Consider the following 22,352-nt stretch of genomic DNA (forward strand, 5'->3'; position numbering starts at 1 on the left):
AAAGCGGAGGCCGGATACAAGCCTGAGTGACGCCCTCCGAATATGACACTTGACGGCTGATTAGAGCGAAACATCAGGGTGGTCTCCAGCTGTGACGCTCTGATGGGAAGTGATCTAAAGAGTCTCGTCAGCAGACGTCATGCTGACCGCTGTTGCTGCGCCAGATGCTTGTCACCCGGTGCAACTCCACATCAAAACTATGGAGTGTGTTCCCTGCAGGCGCCACAACAAGAGACGTCTCCATTTAATTAAAAAAGGTACAAAGTTGCAAATTAGAGCAACGGCAGTTACTCATCGGGGCAGACAGTCAGGAAAATGAAATGTCATCAGCTATTAACGGTGAAACGTCCGCTCTACATTTTACTCACACGTCAGCTTCTCCAGCTTTAGTTGATGGTCGCTGAGTTAAATATCCCTTTATTCTAATAATGACATGAATAAATAAATGAAGGATAATGATGGTGCATTAGCAGGCCGAATCCAGAAGTGTGTGCTTTGTTCCATGAAGGTCAACCTCCCTGTAGGTAAACTCCCTGTAGAGACGGTACGCTGGATTACCAATCCGTCAAACTGACCGACCGCAGAGGGGCCCGAGCCTTCAGGGGACCTGAAGGATCCAGGTTCAGTGGTGGGTGCAGTCACAGAGCCTTTACTTAAACAGGAACTTTGCCGTTTTTAACTATATTCATTATAATGTTGGTAGTTTATGTTGTTCATTGTCGGACTCTCGCCTAAAAGGTTTTATTATATTTTAATGTTTGTTACTAAAGCAGGCTGTCTTACTGTTTCCTGTTTTGACAGCGGTGCAAAACCAACACCGCCCGACTCGCAGTACGTCACCCATGAGCATGAGTGTTCATTGGTCTGGTGCAGCGCAATGCATTCTGGTTGTTGTAGGTATCCTAACTTTTGAGCAAAAGGAAAAACCACAGACCTTTTGTCCTGTTTTCTCTGGTCATGTATCACCAATTTTTTTTTAAAAAATGTGTCTTTCTACCAAATAGGCGGCGCAGTTTTCTGCAAGGGCCGTCTTTCCAGTGGTGAAATACTTGTTTAAGTAAAAGTAACGTTACCACAGTGTCAAAATACACTGTTACAAATAAAAGTCCTGCATTTAAGTAAAAGTAAAGCATTATTACCAGCAAAATGTACTTAAAGTATTAAAAATGAAAGTATGAATGAATGAATTGGATATACTGAAGTACAAGTACCTCAAAAGTACCTTGAGTAAATCTATTTAGTTACTTTCCACCTCTGGTGACAAAATAGATTAAACTGAAATAATAAGGCTGTTAAAGAGGCTCTGTGAAACTTCTGTGATGTGGTGGAAGCCGGTCGGTAGTTTATGTTGGCGAACTCCTTTTCTTAACTAACGTTAGGTAATGCTGCTCTCTGTTAGCGATCAGAGAGAGGCACTGAGGCGACGCACTCGAGGCGTATACGCACATAGAGTCACATCCTTTGGACTGGCGTGGACAAGTCCTTCACAAATAAATCCACAGACCAGCAGCATTAAACAACTCAAACAAATCATCCACAGGCTTGTATAGGCAACAGAGAGTCACCTTACCCTTAGCCCCTTTAAGGTGATACCTGCATTATTAGCTAATTCTGAGGCTCCATTTTATAGGGAGGTTGAAATCTTCATCATTTCAGTTTATATTGGGCTCATTTGGTGAATGTTCCTGAATAAGAATGAGACACGGTGCTCAACAGGGGTCCACATCTTATTTTTGCCCCGGGCCTCCCTCGCAAGTTAATCCATTCCTGCTCAGGGCGTCTTTTTCTTCTATTTGATTCACTTTCAAGAGTTACACTTAACAGATGTAGCTGCACTCCTAATTAACAGAAATAAAGAGAAAACTGTTTCACTTCTCAGTCAGTAAATAAGCGGCTGAGCAACTCTTGTCTCCCAGAAATTACATTTATGTGCTACTAATTTGTTTTCGACAAATATGTGACGAGGGCTGCCTGGATTACGTTCAGTGGCAAAGTTTTTCAAAGGAAGGAAGAGTTGTTGTTTGTCATCATGCTTTAGTTGCTTCACGCAGATGTTGTTGGAGAGCAAATCAAAAAAGCTGTCGGTGAATATTTTGCAGATGTGTTCTGTGATTTGGCATTCAATAAAACGTATGCTCTTTCCAGTCAGTGGTTTATACATTTAATTTGTAGAGGACAGGATGAGACAACTGCAGAACTCCTTCCATGCTGGACAAAATAGCCACTAACATCATGACTCTGCAGTAGCCACGGTAACGTAAACATGACACCAGACGCTAATTTTCGCCCCTTTCACATCGGCTCCGTGCTACGACATTCCCAAAGTAGTAGTCTCTGTTCAAGCAGCGCTGGAACACGATTCAGTCTGTGTTGTGTTTAAAAGAGAAGCTGAAGTAAAAGATATAGAAAGCAACCACTGGAACATTGTCACTGGCCTCCATGCTGCTTTCTACTGTTTCCTGTTGTCGTCTCATTTCTGACATCCAATGTGACACACCAGGATCTACATCTCCTGGCAATGTAGTGTGCCGTATATCCGCTTTACAAACTGCACATCCTTTTGCTTACAGTGCCAACTCTACAGTATGTCTATAGTTATCTTGGTGCCTTTTTCCACCCGTAACTTATTTAAATACTTTGGGTTTCACAGTTTGCTTTGTATACTGTATATCTTTTATAGTTTATCGTTCATTTTGTTTATAGTGTTTTTAACATTTTTGATTCTATAGATAATCATGTAGGTGTTTTTAACTAGCAAGGTTAGCCTGTCAGCTAGCCTAGCTGGCTAGCCTAATGTTAGCATGTGGCTAGCTAACGTTGTTAACAGTTATCTGTGTATCCACAGTGCGTTTACATCGGTAACTTAGTAAATATTCTTCACTTTCTCTTTGTATTTATTGCGAATAGTTTACCGTTTATTTTTGTGTAAAGTGTTTTAGCATTTTTGGTCCTTTAGATGGATAGGTAACTGTTAGCGACGTTAGCTAGCCACACTCTAACATTAGGTGACCTCAAGAGATTAAAATTTGTTTTCCTACGTCTTCACAGTGTAGAAACTGAAAGACGAATAAATAGTCAAAGATAATGAACTTTTCTGCTTCCTCTCTCATGTTTTCCATGTTGGCTACATGAAAGTAATACTCACAGACAACTAACTGGTTTAATCATCTTCATTATGCGCTCAGTTGCCAGTTTATTTGGTCCACAAAGCTAAAACTAATCCAGACTGACACAACAGTCTCGCAATAAATCCAACCTTCATGAAGGTTATATTGTTGGTACTGTTGAATATTGTTGCGTTACTCTAGCTTTATACATCTGAGAGGGGACTAAATATTATAAATACCTCATACTACATCCTCCGAAATGACAATAAAGTTACACGTTTGAATGCAGTTACATCAAAGAGAGGCTTCGGTTGTGTGTGAACAAACTTTTTGCTGTCATCTAATGTTTGATTACTCACAAGTGTAAATGATCCAAACAAGGGGAAGGCGCTCTGCTCAATAAGAAAAAACATGAATCGGGGGATATGAAATCACATGAGAATTGAGTTTGATAGCTCCTCCAGGCTGAACTAAACATCTGAATTATCTCGAGGGGGTTGGAAAAAGCGCTGCAGTAAGGAGATGTGGCAGATACAATATTTAAATTGACTGTCAGAGGAAGAAAAACCCTGCTAAGCTTATATTTGATTACATATTTTATAGAGCTCCAACACAAATGCACGCACAAATGCATCTGAGCCACAGTAGTGCCCTGCTGCTGCCAGCCCGCCACACTATTATAATCATCAGCCACATATGGAGCTGCTGTCCCGCCTGTGGGGAATAGGGTTGTAGAGCGGGCCAACAGGATGAAACCGGAGGACCTCACTACTCAGAGGTGATGAATGCTCTGCTGCTTACGGAGCCTCCTGTAGTGCATCAGTGAGAGCAGATGAATGGGGAGGAGAGGCTGATAAATTGGGTCACACGAACGTAGCGTTTCTGGGTAATGCGGTGAAAACGCTGGAGGAGTGCAGTTGGGTGGCTGCACGTGCCTACAACTGGGGCAGAGCTGCTCCAAGTTGACTCGATTTTATTTCTCCGGCTCCTCCAGCCGCTCCTGGCATTATTGAAAAGTTACGCTTTTAATTTCAAAAACAGGCTCGGCTTTTTCTATTTCTTGAAGCCACTCACTCAAAACAAGGCGCATGAAATTAAAATGGAAACAACTGAAAAACAACCTTTTTATGTTGATAGTTTGCTTCATGATTTTTGTCCTTCTTTGCTGAAACAGAAAACAATATATGTATATATATATATATATATATATATATATATATTTGGCCAGATATAGGTCACAGATATCAAACCTTGGGCTGCAACTAGCGGTTTAAGCCTTTCTCTATCTCCCACCAGTTTTACACACACAAGTGTGTTTGCAGGTCTCGGGCAGTAGTAGGGTAAAAGTGGTAGAAAGCCTTTTGTGGTTCCAGAAGAAGCTGCATGTGATCTGATAAATTGGCACTCAGTGGTGAGGTTGCATTGTGGGTGATGTATGTGGCAGGTTTTCAAGTATTGGTGGAATAAAAAAGGCTGTATTGAATTTGATCACTTGTTTCTTGCACCTACATTTTCCACAATGCAACTGGGCCACTGAGTGGCATCACTCGAGGCAATTTATCAGGTTACATGCAGCTTCCTCTGGAGCCACTCAAGGCTTTAAGGCTACATTTTTCACATATGCAGCAGTACTCCCCGAGACCTGTGAACACACTTTAAAGTGTAAAATTGGCAGAGTTACCCTTTAAGAAGCTGGAACCAGCAAATGTTTGACATTTTTGCTTGAAAAACGACTGAAACGATTAATCAGTTACCATAAAAGTTGACAATTAATTAGCTTTCTAATTGCTGCAGCTCTAATTAACACCTGTATCAGGCAGATATCAACGTTTCACTTTTTATCTGCCAGACATGCTACTCTCTGATCATATAGTTATGCAGTATATTATATTTCATTCAAATGTGCAGGGGTGTTTTTTGAAGAAAAAAAAAGAATTATGAAAGTAATTAATTCTATCTGTAAACTGTGGCATCCTTTGATCCAGATGATTTCTTGGCATAAAAATAGAAAAATTAAAGGCCCAGTGAAATTACAGGTTTTTATCCTGTCAGTTCTCTTTCTGTAAATGTCAAAATACATGTGAAGAAAACTTCCAGTTGAGCCATTTTTTAATATCAAAATATCTTTCTTTTAGCTTCCCATTTAATGTCTCTGATGACTCATCCTGCACTCTTTGGCAGATAAATAAATGTCTCCAATTTAATGAGATTTGGGATGACCTGCTGAGCCATCGCATTGTGTACTGTAAAAGAGCACTTGTCTTGTTGGCTTTGGGGTCTTAGTAGGTAGCTCCTGCTATGTCGCTTGCAATATCGAGGGTCAGAGATGTGGTTGAGGTTTTATTTATTACATTTTCTTTCATTCTCCATCTTCAGAGGGAGGTGCAGATGGAGGCAGTGTCTCCATATATCTGAATGATTTGACTGAACGCCTCTCGAAATGATATCCCACACACATATTCCAGTTCACTAGAAAAACATCATGTGACAGATGCCTCTGAAACTGAACATAATCTTTAATATTTGAACATCAGCGTAACAAATAGCCCAGTGGCAGTTTTGATGCCATGTTAGCCATACTGACCTTTAAAGTCTCAGAAATATCAGTCATTAATAAATATCACATGCCAGCTTGCATGTACGTGCCACATCAGATCACATCACATCATATAACTTATCTGGGTGTGTTTATTGCCCTCGGTCTCTTTAAAGCTGCTCTTTGCTCTGATCTAATTTCATTAATTTTCGCGTTCTTGAGGAGTGTGACGGGGTGGCGGGGGCACGCAGGGTGGGGCGAGGGGCTCCTTTACCTTGGCACAGATAAGAAGACAAACTAGATTTGAGGGCGGATAGATCTTGTCGGCAGCACACGCCGCCTCTTGGCAAGCGAGGCGAAGTCGATATTGAGCGGGGCCTTTCTTACCTCCTAAGATTTACAGTATCTGGAGCTCCACAGCCTCATACTTCAGTAGATGGATGAGTATTTCATACGGAGCCAACTGGCGCAACATGAGTTGAGCTGAAGGTCATTGTGACTCATTCCCAGCTCAGAACCTGGGTGGCTGGAGACAGAGTCGCTAAATCTCCACTCCTGACTTGTTTCAATAGTACAAAGAAGACGGCTCTGTGCACAGGAACAGACTGCAGCCCTGTGTTGGTACTGTACAACACACAACGCACATGCACAGACCGTGCAGCGCCAAAGACGGTTGAGACTACAGTAGTAGGGAGTGGGTACAGATTGCAGTAGAACCTCGAGGCATATGGCAGGACGCCCCATGCCTCCCAGCTAATTGAGTCCTAATGAATCACTGGTTTGGCATGCTACATGTCCCTTGTGATGGCTGGTGTCATTGATGCATTGAAGATGCCCAGTCCTCTGGAAGTGAAGCGGGCAGTGACGGCCGTTCCGGCTGAATGTGGGAGGCAGGCTGACACTGCTGGCTTCACACTGAACACTTCACTCACTCACCAGATGTTACAGGCCAAGGCACAAGGATTACTCGGCACCCAGCTCCACACAATGGAAATAATTGTGTGATGGGCTGGCAATTCACTGCCCCATTTGATTCCAGTAACAGTCTCTGTAGTGGTGGGGTCACCGCCTCATTGTCAGCTCAACAAGGTCGGTGTGACAGGGGACATAACTGTGAGGAAACACTTGAAGCTGATGGCACTCGACTGCTGTTTTTACAGAACGTACACATGTATCTATAACCGACTCAGTTACATGCGAGTCAATGGCAACATTACATAAGCCTCGACTGGCATTAACAGCCCCTACTGACCTGATTGTTTTATTCCTCAGATAACCTTCCTCATTGTTTTTCTCATTTCAACGTGTAATTCAATAACAATAACAATATCACGTGACATGCATCTGTAAACAGAGTGGTCCCACTTTACTTGGGTAATGTCTAAATGGATATTGGAAATAATTGAATGAATTCATATGTAACACGATATGAATGGAAACAGAGTTGCAATTTACATAGTCATTAGAAGGTGAAAAATAGTTTAATGAAAACAGTTAATAAATGCTGTGGCGGTTGTGTTTAGTTTCAAATGTGTGATTCATTACTGAAACTGAAACTGCCCAAACAAACTGGAATGTAAATGTATTTATTTAAACATTTACCAATTTCAGATGTTATATCTAGCCAATCAGCATGTTGACGTCAGCGAGAGAGCTGTCTTAGGTCTGTCCCAGCTAAACCAAAATAGTCGCAGCCTGGAGCCCTGTCTTTGTAGGATAATTGTTCAGGAACATGTTTAAGTAATAGTTTGACATTTTAGGGAAAAGTTTTTTTTGCTCCTTGCTGAGAGTTAGATGAGAAGATTGATGCTGCAGTCACAACGTTAAACTAGATATGAAGGTGGAGCCAGCTGCCTGTTAACTTAGCTTAGCATAAAGACTGGAAACAAGGGGAAACAGTTAGTATTTACTCTAGTACTGTACTTAAAGGTGCAATATGTAAGAGTCTCAGTCGAAAACATTCAAAAAATGAAAAATAAATATTATGGATGGGAGTTTAGCAAGCTACCCAGCAGATGAACTGTATAAAGCAGTTAAACCACCTTTACCAGCTTCAACATTAAATTGATCAAAAATTGATGTAAAAATGACAGTTTTATGGGAGTTATGTGCCAGTTCCTAACCCTGGACAAAAAAACAGTTTGGCACATAACCCCCATAAAAAATCAAACTGTTGTTTTTGTAAAGTTCTTCTTTCCTAACCCTCTGCATGAGACCCACTGAAACTATTCCTTTAAACTGACCCGAGGCCCTTTTCCTTACCTACTTTTACAGCTTGTAGTTTGAGTCTTGCGCTCTCAGCTTCAGATGCACCTGTCATGTTGATTACACTCCCAACAGAGCATGTGCATCACTCAGCATCCCGCACCGCGCTGCTATCTGAGCAATCTCCCCCCATTTCAACCCAGGCAACTGAGATCACCTCTGACCTTCCTCTCGCCTGCAGCCACGTCTCCATTAATGAACCGACGAGATGCGATAAGGCCACCAGCGAAATGAGAACTCAGACGCAATCTTCCAATCTCGTTAAAACTACTTTTTATAAAAGATTCAGGCCACTCCCGCAACTTTGCGCCTCACGCTGAAACGCCACATTAATGTCAGTGCAACCCCTGTTCGTTAGATGCATTATCTCGGAGCACTTGGGAAATCTTGAGGGAGTTCAACCTGAGGTAATGCCGCTGCAGCATGAAGGGAGACAACAAATGTGATAACACACCGGGCTCTCAGCGAGACAAAAGGCAAGAGGCAACGCTCGGCAAATGGGTGAGAGACAACCCGGAGGATTTCGTAAGTGCGGTGCAACAATCAGCCGAAATGTTGTCACTGCATTGTTGTGATTGTGCTGACACGACATGAAAAAGAAATAACCAAACCACTCTCACCATTTTATAATAATTGAGAAAAAAAGGCATTATGGTCTTAATCGGATAAGATGCAGCTCCCATATCCACTGGCTGCTTTAGCTGTAAGGAGCTAAATTAAGTGTCTTGATTCCACTGGGAGACCCAACAAAGCTCTTACTGGAGAAGTTAATGCTCTCTAGTGTTTTGTTCAGCTCCATCTTAAGCCCCCCGACTCACACTGGGCTGCAAAGAACTGTCTTGGGATGACAACTGGAAATTGTTATATATGCATGTGTGTGTGTGTGTGTGTGTGTGTGTGCATGTGTCCTACAATGGAGCCAGAGGCTGCAGCTTAGGATCTGTTGCAGAACATCCTCTGTAAGGAGATTACTAAAGGCAGTTTGGCTGAAGTCGCCAATGAACTCTGGCACCAATGTCAAAGCGCTAACGACGCAACACAAACATGACTTGTGGTCATCTGAGATGTAGGTGGGCGGGCTTGTTTAATAGCCGCTGGCTGTTTTGTGTTACTGCTTTTCCACAGCAGTGGTCAAGAGCATTCTCCATCCGGGCCTGCTCTTACATCAGCACTCAAGCAGAAAACGCAGGGCATCATGACAGACATATGGTCCAGAGCTGCATTGTGCATTTGAACTGGTCTTGTTGGCTCATATTCAGTTTTACCCGAGGGGGGGGTTGGCGGTTTGAGAGGTTAAAATCATGGAAAATCATGAGAGGAAGGGGTTAAACACTCACAGTAGTACAGCCCTCATGGATGAAATATTTGCATTCTGCACAGATAACTCTTATTTTTCACTTTTATGGAGAAAACAAGACTCAAACGGGAGAAAATGAGGCATTAATATGAATCTTTAGACAGTGCTGATTGGTTCCTGTCAGTTTAATAGGATCAATATGGTTACATAACGAACCAAAAACCATTACAGGCTATTAAAAGTTGAATCCAAGTGCATTCTGGACAGAGAAGAGAGAATTTCAGCGTGATTGCCCTCTGACATCATCTAATCCAAAAAATGTGGGCGCAACTGCACGCCCTGACGCAGCTCAGACGCCCCCCCACGCCTGGACGCTTCCACAATTAACAGGATTGTTTCTACCCCACAATGACCCTGGGACGTGAACGAAGACCAGAGCACCCACTCTTCTCCTCTCCGGGCCTATGCGCGCCGGGTTGAGGCAGACTTTGAGGCTCTGCGCTGCCGGTGCCGCTGCGCAACGCTGCGCGCTCCCATCCATCCAACCATCCCTCCATCCATCCACAGGTACTCATCACCCCAGTGCAGCCCGCTGAGCATTTTCCGAACATAACCCAATACATCCATCAACATATGCGCCATCATTCACTCATCCACACGGCGCAGGAGCGGGTTAACACGCCGTCGTTTGAGGATGACTTACTGCTGTTGCAGCAGGACATCTTCTCATTTGAATATTTGGGGAGGGAGGGGGGGTTCAGACGTGGTTGGAACAGCTTTTAGCTCACACTTGTATCTTCAGATCACATCTAATAAAGCAGCGTTGCCCACACATGCATGTCACGCGTCGAAATCACCTCCAAACGAAATGTGTCCGATCTGCGCGCAATCGAATGTGGGACAGCAGCTTATTTGACAGGCGACCGGCGTTTTTCTTTTTTTTTCTTTTTTTTTTTTTGCGCCTCCACATTCAAAACCCACCAAACAACCATCGATCATCCCTCCTCAAGAGCTCCCTCCCGGTCTCACTCCTCTTCATTCTATCATCTATGTGACTGTGTCCCGGTCGTCCACAGCGGCGGACGGGTTCCGCAAACCCATTTTCAATCAGCGGCCAACGCATCCTATCCATAAATCCTGACATGTCGCTGAGCCCGCCTCGTTCACCAGCTCCGACACTTTCACAGTTTTTGAAAAAAAGACTCCCGGTTAACGGAGAAGACGCCACTCACCTTTCCTCCGCGGAGTGTCCCATTTACGCGTTTTTAATCCACATCTGTGTCCCCTTCATTTGAGCGCTCGATTTTCTCCCCCATTGAGAGAGAGAGAAAGCGAGAGAGAGCGAGAGAGAGAGAGGAGGAGAGAGAGTGGGAGAGGGAGCGTGTTTAAGAAAATCCATTTGTTAATTCCATTTGCCGGACACACAAGGTGAAATCACATTGCCTCGCTTTTTTAAAACATGTTTTTCTTCCCCCCCCATAATTTCTAAGATCCCGTAAAGAAGCCCCCTATCATCATCTTCCTCCTCCTCCTCTTCTTCTTCTTCTTCTTCTTCTTCTTCTCTCTCTTTTTTTCTCCCCCTCTCTTCTTCTCTCCAGCTCTGAAGTTGCCTGGTTACCCCTGTTTCTCATTCAAGGAGGCTGAGGGCTGCATACAGCGGCCAATCATAGCGGCAGCCGGAGAGATTAACTATTTCTTGGCTCCACTATTCTAGACTCGGGCGAAAATGAGGAGAGTGGGCGGGGAAACTGGGCCCCCGGTGACAGAAGAGGAGAAGAAAAAAATTAAAAATGCACAGAGAATAATGTAGAGAGAGAGAGAGAGAGAGGGAGAGAGAGAGGATCCGTTAGAGGGAGGGATGGGGGGAGGGGAGGGAGGGGATTAAACATTTTCGAAAAAAATAAAGGATTGGGGGGGAGAGGAGGAGGAGGAGGAGGAGGAGGAGGGACCAGTTGCCACTTCTTCTCACAACAACAAAGATGTAAGTGAATGATATTCCAGGGCCTCGCAGGGTGTCACGCAGCAGCACCCTCTTTCTCCTTCACCCTTCTCTGCTGGGCGATCGCTCTTTAAGGAGCAGGGATCCGTCTCATTTTCTGAAAATCCCCCAAAAAGCAATCCATCAGGGTAATTGATCTCCCCCCTTTAACCAGCCATCCGTCAGGATCTCCCTCCCTCACCCCCTGTCCCACTCCAGTCGCCTCATCATAGGCCGTATTGATTTCAATTTCCCCCTCCAGCCGGGGTGAAAGGTGTAGGGAGGAGTGAGCCAGCTTCAATCACCGGTACACGGCACGTGGGGTCATAATGACCCCCCACCTTCATGTCCGGCCCTGCTACATCCAGGTCATACACACACCTACTGTTTGGCGGCCTTGACCTTCTTGTGCGTGGCCAAGCCGGCACGCTGGTGGCTTCACTCTGGCCCCAACAGGGTGCCGCGGAGAAGTGCTGGTGCATTATGGGGGAGCAGCGGGGGTCCTGACAGGGCAACAACAAGCTTCTCAAAAGGACAGCAACCAGTAGGAGGAGGAGGAGGAGGAGGAGGAGGAGGAGGAGGAGGGTGGTGGGTGGAGGGTGACCCATGTGTGGGGGGTGCGCAGGAGACTGTCTGGGACATTCCAGCAGATAAAAGTGAGCATGACGTGGTTTTTGTTTCATCTTAAAGGGGCATTACGTAGTCAGGGAGGAGACATTCACACTCAGAATTGTAATATTTACAATATCAATGAATAAACAAGCTCTCCTCAGAGGAAAATAAGGTCCCCAGACACTGTTTGAAGCTGGAAAGGTGGCAGGGTCCGCCAAATGTAAACAAAGTAAAACAGTATGAAATCGTGTTGTCCTTTAAGGTCAGTTTATTTACTCAGTCGTGAAAACAAAGACAATTTGTTTATTTAGTTTGGTCAGGCATAAAAAATACATAGTGCCCCTTTAAATGTCAACGTTCTTGTTTTTACATCATTTCCACTCGACATTACAGCGTCAGTCACATCTGATTCATGCGCTGGTGCCAAACGAGTTCACACATTTTGGGGAGAAAAAAAAAAGTTTCTCCTTTCATTTTTTTTCTCATTGTGTTGCTGCCTCGGATAGTGATTGATGCGTCGCTGGCTTCACTCCATCCCACAGATTACAAATGAAAACAACAGTGTTGGGGTCCTCCCTCCCCCACAACCGGACGAGAGCTGTGTGTGTGTACAGTTGTGTATGTAACACAGACACAAACGCGTACACACTGGCGGAATCGCGCGCACCCACACATACACTTAGTGCTTGATTGACGTGCAGCTCTTGGCTTGAGCGCAGCTTAATCCCGCTGCTTTCACAGATGGACTCAGTCTTCCTCTTTTTGTCTGGTGTCACCAGCAGTGGCAGTGGCATGTTATACACGTACACACACACACACACACACACTGTACAGCGCCATGTACTTTTGTTTACTCTGGAGGGAGGCTGCTGTGTGGGTTCTAATCCCCCCTGTAACCCGCCCTCCCTTTAGCGGCCACCCCTGCTTCTGTGCACACACACACACAAACACACGCACAAATGCACACAGGCATCTACTCTTTGGTCATTAAAAAACAAAGGAGGTCAGTATCAGGCAGCTGGGTTCCGTGAAGCGAGAGTTAATCCTCATTTTCAAGGCCCACAGACAAAAAGAAGCCTCGCAGATGAAATGTTTTCATGAGTTACACATGAACACGTCGCTCCTGTGCCACCTTGTTCACCCATCCGTCCAGCCACCTTCACAACAACAACACACGGTGTGTACTGTATCGTCGTTCTCAGCTCTTGGTAGGTTGCTGCGGTGCGTTATTAGCATGAATCAAGGGGGGGGAGAGATTAGACTTTTCTCCCCCTCCCTAATCGTATTCCACTTCTGCAAAAGGCTTTGATTTCCATGTAGATGGAGCCGTGTTGATAACGGCGCAGAACTGCCCCGGAGAAATGAGGCAGAGCGATAAGATAAGGCGAGCAGATCCCCATCCAGACAAAAAAGACAAAGACGAGAGTCATCACCCCACATGGCGGTTAATCTCCATTCAACCCAGAGATTACCGCAGTCAAAATTCTCATCGCCGCTCCCTCGCAGATGATTAGTCATCTCCCAGAGGAGAGATGGTTAACTGTGGCCCCCCTTCCTCCTCCTCCTCCTCCCTGCAGCGAAACTTGGAGTGAAGGCTGATCAATAACTAGTTCCTGGGTACAATGACAGAGTAGCAGCTTTAGGATCACGACACATGTACCTCAACAGCAGAAAACACGCCTATGCTGATTTGCTCTCCCGGTCCACAGCTTGCTAAAGACCAGACCGCTGATTAGGCCATTCAGCTGTGATCTTGACACAAGCAAACAGTCGCACAACCGAGCGTGTTGTCGAGGAGCGAGGCCTGTCGTCTCAGTATTGTGCTCAGCCTCCAATGACTTCTATGCTAATGGACTGTTTTAATCAAGTCTAATCGTATTGTCGCTGGGTCGTGTGAGTGATTAGCATTCAGAGAGGAACGGCCGAGAGAAGGCTGACGTCGATAGATGGCATGTGACCCTTGACCCCTGACTGCTCTGTCTGCTGAAAAGTTTCCACACTCTTCATTTTCATTTCCTGTAGCGTGGCTAATCATAATGTACAGATAAAGCACAGAGCACCTGTGGTACAGTAGGACACACATCTTTAATTGAGGGAGATAAGCAGGGTGTTCAAGCTAACTGTCATGTTTGGATCATTTACAGCATGCTAACATTTAGCACACATGCTTTTGAAGGATGAGTGATGAGAAAACTGTCGCGGCATGACGGCTTATTTAATTTAAAAGCTGCGCAAGTCAATATTTTTTGTTGTCAAATAACTATGTTCAATAAAGAGGGACAAACTAACAGAAAATTATAACTTAACTTTAGTTCCCCTGAGGCTTATGGGGCGTTTTAGCATCTTTCAGCAAATTGTTTTGGTTTTCTAAACAAAACTCAGTATCTTTTAGCAAAGAAAGCTCTGGTAAACCCACAGAACTGTCTGCCCAGCATCAAACAGCAAACAGATAAGCTAGCCACTAGCTTCATGAACATGGTTAGCTGCATTTACTAGCAAACAAGCCGGATATTTCCCTCCCTCTCAAAAAAAAAAGGTAGAGGTAATAGAAGACTTAACACTGGACTTACATTTGTCAGGTGGATGCTAACTTGACACCAAACGAATGCTAATGCTGCTCAATGTCTGCAGGATGTGCAAAATGGCAGCTGTTTGCTAACACGTTAGCCATATCACCTTTTTATGTCAATGTTGAATGTGTTTCCAACTTGTTCCAGTCCTGTTAAGTGCCAAACAAAACCCACATTAATACTAATTTAAGCACTTGTCCACCTTAAAGGACTAGATGTAATGTTAGTCCCTTCCTTTCCAACTCAACTGTGACCTGATCCGATGTCTACCTTGAAGCAGCGGGCTTGAAGTGAGGAGCAGTAGATGATTAATGCAGCCATACTGCTGTGGAAGATGCACAGTGCTGACCCTCTCCAGGGTTTTAAAATGTGACTGTGTATTGGCTCACACATTTAGCTTTGCTGTGCTTTTGTGTCTTGATGCCCTCTGCCATTGTTGTCATGTCTGAGTCCGAAAGCCAAAACACCAGCTCATTAATCTCATGTAACCGGACCAGCTGTCTTGTCAAGGTCATGAGAGGTCTGGAGACAATCTTGCTCATAAAACTTGAGATAATTAGACTGTGGAAAGTCTGATGCAGCCACTCATCTGGCTTTTAAAACAATACAACCTCAGCTTTGTTGTTTTCTGTATGAGGAGAACGAAATCCTACATACTTTAGCTTTATTGATGTGGATTATAGCAGTGTGCGTCTTCTAACCTTGTAGTTTTTTGAACGTACCTGATTATAATAATTGAATTTCAAAACATCAGCAGGGAACAGGGTATCTGTGGACAGCGGATATACATAATGTCAAAACTGCTATTCACTCACATCCTGTTGATAATTTTAGTAAATTGTTTAACATTTTCAACTAAAACTCGTACCTATCGGCCCTTCAAACCACATCTGATCACATTTAAAGGCAACGATGATTAAGTGTCAACCCATAATTCCTTTAAAGCTGCGTGTACACACATCAACCCCGAACGCTTGCATGGACACATTAAGTCTCACCACAGCACGGCTGCATATGAGGATACATATGGTTGAAGATCAAGCTCCGGGTGTGACGGTTTATTAGCTGTTGATATTAAATCACAAGAACAGGAAGTAAAGCAGATGGACACTGACAGGTGCCAGTTTTCATTTGGGGAGGCAAAAGGCAGTGGATTTGAATCCATCTGCTGAACTCGCATTCGTAATTAGACGTGCTAACACACTGTGGTTACATTGCATCTGTACAATATTTGGATACAGGGCAGCGTGCAGATATCTCCTGCCAGTCACATCTTGATCATTGTCTGATGAAGAAATATGGCTTAACTACTGTAAATGAGCCATTTGCATCTTGTTTTGCTGCTGCAGTCATGTCACACTCTTATTGTTTGATGACATCATATGAGCATACTTGCAAAATATTCATCAGTCATTGGATTGTTGGCCCGTGTCAACTGCAACATAAAAATGTCTTTCTGAAGAATAGGTTTTTAATCGCTTTTCTGGTAAACTGATGGATGGATGGATGGATATCTAAATAAGTTACAGCAGTCAGGTGTCGCTATCTTTGCCCGATCAGCAACTCCGAGCACACATCGGCTTCTTCAGGCTACCATGGAAACACAAGACACTCGGGTCACGTCCGGTTTGTCAAAGGGGCCCTTTATTTCAGCGAGACTGCTTAGAAATCCCATCACACACGCGCGCACACACAAGCACGTATTGTACGCGCTCTCTCCACCCACACATCACTGCGATCAAATTGTCACAGGGGCCCCGTCGACAAAGACGATGTGACAGTATGTGATTTATTGTGTCAGAGAAGAAAGTAAAAGAGGGTAATTGGGGGGTAAGTGGAGGAAACAAAGTTTGCAGGTGTCAGCGTAACTTTGTCTGCCATCACAAGACTATGATGAATTTATTCATGGGTGGGTGACGCTGCCAAGTCAAGGACAAACACCATATAATTACCCCATAAATTTAGGAAGTGATTAATTCTAAATTCCAGCTATTTAATTAAAATATGCAAATAGTCAGTCATCGCCGTAACATGCGTCACACTTAGCAGAGTAACAAAGTTTGACAGGAGTTTAGTCACTTCCTAACATTAGCTGGAGCCTTGGACCACACATACTCACACAGCCACACACACACACACACACAGACCCACACATACACTCACACACTACATCTGTCTCCATTGCACATTTGCGCCATTGCGCATCACTGATTTACTGAGCACATTTGGGTCCAACAGTGGTGACTCAAGCAAGCTGACTCCTTCAAAGCAGAAGAAGAGTTGGAGAGCCATTACAGATATAATTGGATTTCATTTTAACCATGTGAGTGGAAAAAAGACTCGTCACCACCAAGAAAATGGGGCCAGAATACAATCATTGTATTTACTGCATTGCATGGAGGGGGTGTGTTTGTGTAAATGCACAGATGAGTTTTGCTCTCACCGCCTCCGTTTGTGTGACTTTTCAGCGTGTCGGTGTGGGTGTGTGTTGCACATCCGAACGCATAAAATCCCAAGACACACACACGAGTGTCAAATGAATCCAGAGAAAGAGAGAGAAATGGGTTTCCCTGTTGCTCTTTAAAGTGATACGTCTGAGAGGCACAGACTGAAGACAGTAAATGCAGGACAGGAGGAAATCACAGCTGCAGCAAAGCCTCGCTACTTTCAGAAAAAAGCCTCACAGATTGTATGTTGTGTCTGTCACTGCTGCACAGCAGAACTGTCCATCTCGACAAGACCTCCAGTCTGTGGAGACCCAAAACTGAAAAAGACTATTGCACAAGCACTTAAAGGTCCAGTGTGTAGGATTTAGTGGCATCCAGCGACTAAACCTCCCCAACGGTTGCTGCTCAGAACGTGAAAGCCAATCTCCAGAGCCAGTGTTTGGTTTGTCCACACTAGGCTACTGTAGAAACATGACAGTGCAACATAGTGGACTTTGTGGAAGAGGACCCGCTCTGAAAACACAACAGTTTTTTATTTTGCATTTCTGTATTGGCAGAATAGGAAGAACAGGGAAGTACTGATCACATATCATTTGGTGTGATGGTTACCCACTGCTAGCGTTGTAGAAAATCAGGTACAGCCAAAAATAGTTAAACTCTTGTTCCTCTACATATTTGTAGCAGTTCAATAACATGCACAACCAAATGTAGACAGTGTAAAGCTAATTTGAAATGAGCTTAATTCACTATTTTAGTGCAAATATTTTATTTTATTTAGATGCCAGCGAAGATGGCTTTGAGGCTCTCAGAAATCTCAGTTATCACTGACGAGGAATCACATCTTGAAGGCTGAGGGGGGCTTTCTGTTGGCTGCTAATAATGGTGTGACAGTTATGACACGAACAGTGTATTACAAGAAAGTAAGCTGCAAACAAGTGGCTGGCTGCAAGGTGTTTAGCTACCACTGTTTTTAGGTCGACTAGCTCGCCACATTGTCCTTTCGATTGCTCCACCGATGTTACACACATACAGTATAGAGAGCCGAAGTCAACGCCTCTTCTGATGGACGTATGGGACCTTATTTTGGAATAACTCTGTATGGTAGTGAATGGAGAGAGACTAATGATTTTTTGATCTGGCTTGAGTTGTGCAATGAGTTACATATGATGTTTGACAATTTAAAAGATGATTTTCTAAGTCAAGAAAGTCACAGATTTTCCTAAATAAAATAAAATACCATCTAGTTTTGTGTGAAACCACTCAGTGAACTACATCGTCTCGCTCTACACACATCACCAACACCAACATGGCCGCCAACTCGGCTCAGAAAAGGTACCAAAAAAGATGAAAATCACAATAAATCTGATCATACTGACAACTGTTTTACAGTGTAAATCAGTGTGGTTGAAGCGTACTGAGGCTGTGTTGATGTTAATGTGATACCTGCCATAGTTAGGCAGCAGCAGTTTAAAACAGGTGAGCACGCTTTGTAAACAAGTCAGGTTTCCTCACTCCTAGCCACACACGTTCACTTTTTTGTAAACGAAAACAAGATGTTAAGACTGAATCCTCGATAAGTGATGAGCCGAGATGGGTATATCTCGCAGCGCGGCACCCAGATGCCTCGCCGCTCTTTAAGGAGCGCGTCAGAAAAGCGGAGCTCCGCACGGGGAGTCGAGGCGAGGGAGGAGGGAGCCGGGGAGCATTTGATTTTCCATCAAGCGCATTCAAATGCCTTCAGACCTCCCCTTCACAGCCCTGACAGGCACACCTACATACACATCTTCGCATCATCACACTCCTGTGCACATGCAGACAGATGGGTGCAGCTGCAGCACACCTCTCTGTGTCTAACTGACATATATATTTAACCACCCACACACACTTTACATGACATGCACGCACACCGGATGCAAATTGAGGCACACTGACACACAGGTAGACTTTCCACTCACTGTTCCTGGTGTGCAGGGCTGCCCCGGTGTAATCACCAGAGATTTGGGAGTTTAACTGGTGCAGGGCCCAGATTGGCGGCTTTGATCGTCACGCAGGAATCAGTTCACCAACATGTTGACTATGAGTTATTTAGAGGCTGGAGGCTGCTCAGGACAAACACACAGCACTGTATACACAGGCTGCTTCTCTGGCATCTGGATTCTGGGTTTCCCTCTCCTCCCACTGTATCCTCATCTCCATCCTAAATGTGCCAACCTTTTGTTTAGAGAGTTTCTATCTGGCAGAATATGAAGCTCGACAATACCCAAAAATGATAATAAGGCTCCTCTTCTGATATTTTGAGGCTCTGACCCAGATTTGATTTGTTCCACGGGGGGCGATACATCGCTTCAGAACACAACACTAAATCCTAATAAACAGCCAATCCGCTCTATAATTACACCAGAAACTTTCCCCGCGCAAACAAGTGATGTCAGATGACGGGTTGCTGGATTGGATTTTAAACCGGCCGGCCAAGTGTGATGTTTGCAGCCTACTTGGAGCGGAAACGACTGCAGGTATGTGAGGGAATCAGGCAGATTGAGAGAGATGCTACGTGCGTGCGAGTGTCTTTGAAGGAGGAGGAGGAGGGAAACACGATCTGAGGGAGGCGGTGAGTGACAGGAGGGGAGACAAAGGTAGGAGACAATGAGAGTAAAATGAAAAATAGATAGAGAAACAGCCAGATGGAGGTTTTGAATATTCTGCAAACTGTGATCCCTCCGCATGTACCGGAGCGTGACGCGCGGCTGTCGCCGTAACCCGCCAGATGAAGAACGAGGCAGATGTGTAATGGTGTAGGAGAAGAACTCAAATGTCAGTCGGTAATGGGCAGCCTGTTATATTAATCACAGTCAGGGGCCTCCTTAAGACTCCAACATCCTTGGGGAGGAGTGTCATAAAAAAATAAGGCAGTAAAGAGAACTGTGTAGCAATGCAGCATGAAAAATGCCCTCCATCTGCAGTGACTCAGCCAGTGGATCCAAGGTAAAGAGGAATATGTTTGCCCTCTCTCTTTCTCCTCTCATCTCGGTGCTATCTCGCTCTGTCTGTCTCTCCATGCTCGCTTCGGTTCATAGCCTCATCACACACACACACACACACACACACACACACACGTACGCTCTGAGAAAAGGCAGGAAAGACAGAGAGGGAGACACTTGCTTCGGCGCATTATCAAGGCCCGCTTGCATTCATCAGGTGCTGTGTACATACGATTCCAGTCATTATCCCCAAATAGACATATGAATTCATGCATGCGTGCTTAAACAATCACCACTGTCTTTCCTTTTCTAAATCAAACAGCAGATGCAGGCGTTTTCTCCTTCTGCCCCCCCCTCCAGTTGGCTAATCTGTTAATTCTACATTCCCTGGGTGAGACAGACAATAAGGACGATGGGCTTCAACGTTAAAACCCCCGGCTATCGGATCTACGTGGTGAGACTGTCTATTGTTACGGGGCTTTCTAATGTAAATAGGCAGTGTAAACAACAATCGCTACATGCTACTGTCCTAGATAGATACTACTCTGCACTGAAACACAATTAAGCACAAAGACATATTCACGCGTGGCTGGGCACACTCACATTCATGCTTCGCAGTAGAGCGTAGTGAGGCCGAGGACGGCACATGCATAAACAAGCATGAAGACCACAGTGAGGAGTGGAGCCACTGGATGTCATTCCGATGCTGCAGCACATGTCCTGTGGGATGTGGGGCGATATTTCCACAATAAAAGCCTCCACAACTTTTCCAGGATGTTCACTGGAGGTGTGAATAAATCCTGGCAATTACGAAACCGCTCAGATCTGATGAAAAGTGAGCGGAGGCATATCATCACTTCCTCCTCTTTGCCGAGGCAGTTTGCGCATGTTTATTTCCGATAATTCATCGCCTTTGCACGACTGCACCCCGTGGCGTGGTAAGTTTGCTGATTTCTGTTTTTTCAGACTGGTGCACCTGGAATTCCAGGGATGAAGAAAGGATTTTCTCTTTCACAGACGACAGAGCTCACATTTAGAGTACATGTTTCCATTCTCATCCTGTTTGTGATCATATTCGCTCTGGAGCAGCCTGGTTATTCATACATGATTCCAGGTTTCTGATCATCTGCAAAGGTTCAGGTGTGTTTCAGCATGTAGACCATCATTGCACCATCGTGACGATATTCTACGTTTGACTGACTGACTATTACATAACTTCAGTTGAGGACGCATCTGGCAGAGAGATCTCGGTGTCACAGCAGCCTCATTTCCTTTGGAGCGCTAGCATCTAGCATACAGACCTTTCCCCCAGCAGACAGCAGCGCGGCAGTCATATGCCACACTCATGTCATATCTTTAATACTGTAATTATAAGTAGGCGAGCGGGGAATAAACATTCGCGCCAGCCTCCGAGTTGTAATTCAGAGCGGAGATGCAGCATCAGGAGTTTTCTGACAGCAGTGATATCTCCCGCTGGATGAAAAGACGAACAGAAGTGTCAACAAACTTACAAGCAGAAAGCCACAATCACTGACAGTCGCGGCTAAACAAGATCCAGTTCGTACAAAAATGCAGTCAGTCCTGTTGACTTTAAATCATCTCTGTTTCACGCTAATAGCCGCCATTCTTTCAGAATCTGAATCTTGAGGTGTCTTTCATGAGGTTTCGTGCTAATTTTGAACACGCAGGCACATCTCAGTAAGCAGAGATTTGATGTGTTGCAGGTCTAAAGACGTCTAGATGTCTAGCTTGGCAGGCTGACTGATTGAATAATACCATAATAGCTACTGAGCCCTGCTGATGCACACCATGAGATACAGATCAAAGCTATGGAAAAGCTACACTTGGTGAACCTTGAGGAGGGATTACTTTGTCAAAAAGGGATAAACTCGGTTTAAAATGACAGTTGTTTAGACTGTTTCAACTGTTATTCGCATTTAATGACATATTTCCAGATAGAGCAGATCCTAATTGCTCACCAACTTGATTACCCACATAGTGTAAACTGTGTGCGTATGTGCAGGAAGTGCTTTGGCAGATAATGCAAACAATCCGGGTTCAGAATACACAATAATTCCCTTTTAATGACACACTGACACTCTTCCTAACGTAAAACTAAACAGTCGTGCACTTCTCACAGACGTGAAAGCGCACGCGGCGAAGTCAGAGAGAGAGCGGCGGCGTGACAGCTTCTGCCGTGGCCTCACTCATCCGTGTCCTGCTCCGATGCAGATGTGCTCTCTACCTCGTTAACCTCGACCAATGGGAGCTGCCCGCGCGCAGCTGTGCAGCCGACATGCCGCTCTGCCTCACCAGACTGCGGCGCTGGCACGAGGAAACCCACTGGCACCAAGTCAACACATACTCACACGCTTGGACACATGTACGTACACATACAGTACACGCCTATGTGCACAAACACACACACACACACCCGGGAGGAGACATGCCTGCTTTTAAACAGGATCCACGTCTGCACAGACTCGGAGCATCGCGCTGCACAGTGTGCCGGCATGCGTTACACACAGTCACCTTGTTCAAGGCCAAAGATAAATAGGTAAT

General features: G+C 44.7%; 1 protein-coding gene across 3 annotated transcripts in view; it reads right to left on the reverse strand.

The window, feature by feature from the left end:
* Positions 1-10,918, reverse strand: part of dab1b (DAB adaptor protein 1b) — a 48,879-nt gene extending 37,961 nt beyond the window's left edge. For all 3 annotated transcript variants that reach the window (XM_084368164.1, XM_084368163.1, XM_084368162.1), the window contains exon 1: positions 10,438-10,918. The gene's annotated coding sequence lies outside the window, so the exon portion shown is untranslated. The remainder of the gene's footprint in view (positions 1-10,437) is intronic.
* Positions 10,919-22,352: the final 11,434 nt, after the last annotated feature.

The sequence above is a fragment of the Pagrus pagrus genome (assembly GCF_965226575.1).
Source record: "Pagrus pagrus genome assembly, chromosome: 12".
NCBI classification, from domain to species: domain Eukaryota; kingdom Metazoa; phylum Chordata; class Actinopteri; order Spariformes; family Sparidae; genus Pagrus; species Pagrus pagrus.